The sequence below is a fragment of the Penaeus japonicus genome, unplaced genomic scaffold (genome assembly GCF_977035675.1).
Source record: "Penaeus japonicus unplaced genomic scaffold, GWHDUDI00000001_assembly GWHDUDI00000036, whole genome shotgun sequence".
Lineage (NCBI taxonomy): Eukaryota > Metazoa > Arthropoda > Malacostraca > Decapoda > Penaeidae > Penaeus > Penaeus japonicus.
Window position 1 is genome coordinate 8816442 of NW_028234438.1, and position 2500 is coordinate 8818941.

Below are 2500 nucleotides of genomic sequence, written 5' to 3' on the forward strand. Positions count from 1 at the left end.
TCCCTTGTTTTTGTAATTATGTGTTTGTTGTTGTTCTTGCTTACATTAAAAATGAATTTGTTGACATTTCGATATGAATTTTCAGTTATGTTTGTTCAATTTGTTTATTCTACTATTCTTAGGTTTTTCCTTTTCTTTTCTTTTCTTTTTGTATTAACTTTATGTTCATGTTCTTGTTATTTCATTACATCCACACTTTTTTATCAGATCAATCATTTTCTGAACATTTCATCCGATTCCCTCATCTGCCATTCATAGTTGCCTCCCTTTACTCACCTAAACCTTAATTCACCCAAAACCCTGACTCATCTACTCCCTAATTCACCAAAGCCTCGACTCACCATATCCCTGAATCCCCTTATCCTGACTCACCTTATCCATGACTCACAAAAATCCTTGTTTTTATCCCCTCAAAAGGTTAATTTCCATAGCAACAAGATTGGATTCTACTCTGAGGCTCGTTTTCTTCAAGGTAAGGAGGGAGGAGGGAGGAGGGAGGAGGGAGGAAGGAGGAGGGAGGAGGGAGGAAGGAGGAGGAAGGAGGAGGAGGGAGGAGGGAGGAGGAGGAGGGAGGAGGGAGGAGGGAGGAGGGAGGAGGGAGGAAAGAGGAGGGAGGAGGGAGGAGGGAGGAAAGAGGAGGGAGGAGGGAGGAGGGAGGAAGGAGGAGGGAGGAGGGAGGAAGGAGGAGGGAGGCGGGAGGAAGGAGGAAGGGAGAGGAAGGAAGGAGGAAGGAAGGAGGAAGGAGGGAGGAGGAGAGAAAGAAAGGAACGAAGGGGTAGAAGGGGGAGGAGGGCGAAATTAGGAAGAGGGGGGGAATAGGAAGGAGGGAGAAGGGTGAAAAGGTCGGAAAGGAGGAAGTAAGATGGTGGATGGAGGAGGGAGGAGGAAGGAAGCAGGAGGGAGGCAGAGGGAAGAGAGGGAAGAGAGGGGATGGAAGAGGGATGAAAGGAGAAGAGGAAGGGGAGATGTAAGAAAGATGAAAATCGATGGAAGGAAGGCAGAAGGGAAAGAGGGAGGGAGGATAGGAAAGAGAGCGAAAGAATGACAAAGAATAGAACAAGCGAAAAAGGAAGAAAGAAAGAAAACACGATAAAAGAAAGCGCAAGGCTGGAAAGAACCACTCACTTAGACCCGTACAGCTGGCAAGCAAAATGAAAAGCAAATAAAATAAAGAGAACAAATGAAGTGAATGAAAAAGGAAATGGATGAACAAATTGACAAAAAGATAAGAAAAATTAAATAAAGGTAAATTAACCAATTAAAAGAATATTAAAACCAAAAAAAGATAGATTAATAAAATGGACATACAGTACAAACAGATGAATCGATAACCACGAAAAAAAAAACGCAAAAAATAAGTTACTTATCAAAAGTGAATGAACATGAGAAAATTAAAACAGGTTCAACTCCCACACCATGACGCCCCCAAGGCAGTTGGCGTTGCAATCAATAACAAGCAGCTTGCAAAAGGCGAGTAAATATGTAAGTTCGTCCTCTTGCCTCTAACAGGAAAGATTTTACTCTAAACATCGTGGGGGAAAAGCAAGGACATGGGGACATATCTGGGGATATTACCCTAGATGAGTCGTTATTGTGCGACTAGTATAAATTGCGAGAGAAAAAAAAGGGGAAAGTGTGTGGTATTTTCGGCAAGGTGTAGGGATTTTACCCTAGATGAGGGCAGCTTATTCTAGAGATCTTATAATGCAGGGAAAAAAGGGGGAAAATGGGGCGACACCTCGGTAAGGCAGCGGGATTTGGAGGATATACAATTTAGGGGAAATAAAGATGCAGTTTCGGGTAAAAGTGGATGATTTTTTCCCTGTATGAGCAGGTGTTCTAGAAAGAGTACAGTGTAACGGAGAGAGATATGGGGTGACATTTAAGATCTGGGGATTTTTTCCCTAGATAAGTAGCCTATCTAGGGGAAATAGCTTTTACGTCCTGCTTTGAAGGGATTTTAAAAGACTTTCTTTACCCAGTAAAGTTACACCATTTGCTTGTTTTCTTCTAACTTTTTAAACGAAGAAAATATTATTTGTATACATACATACATATATATATATATATATATATATATATATATATATATATATATATATATATATATATATATATATGTGTGTGTGTGTGTGTGTGTGTGGGTGTGTGTGTGGTGTGGTGTTGTGTGTGTGTGTGTGTGTGTGTGTGTGTGTTTGTGTGTGTGTGTGTGTGTGTGTGTGTTATAAAAAAGTTAGATGAAAACAAGCAAATGGTTGTAACTTTACTGGGTAAAGAAAGTCTTTTAAAATCCCTTAAAAGCAGGTCGTAAAACCTATTTCCCCTAGATAGGCTACTTATCTAAAGAAAAATCCCCAGATTATATATATATATATATATATATATATATATATATATATATATATATATATATCCTTCCTTTTAGGTGTTTATCATGGCGATTTATGTCTATGTCTTGCATTTATGTGAGTTTCCGATGCGCAGATCAGCAATTTCAATC

The 2500-nt window shown here is 39.9% G+C and overlaps 1 protein-coding gene across 1 annotated transcript in view; it reads right to left on the bottom strand.

Annotated features, from left to right (window-relative positions):
* LOC122254330 (uncharacterized) overlaps nt 1-2500 on the bottom strand; it is a gene marked incomplete at its 5' end in the record, with an annotated part of 22412 nt that overhangs the window by 14940 nt on the left and 4972 nt on the right.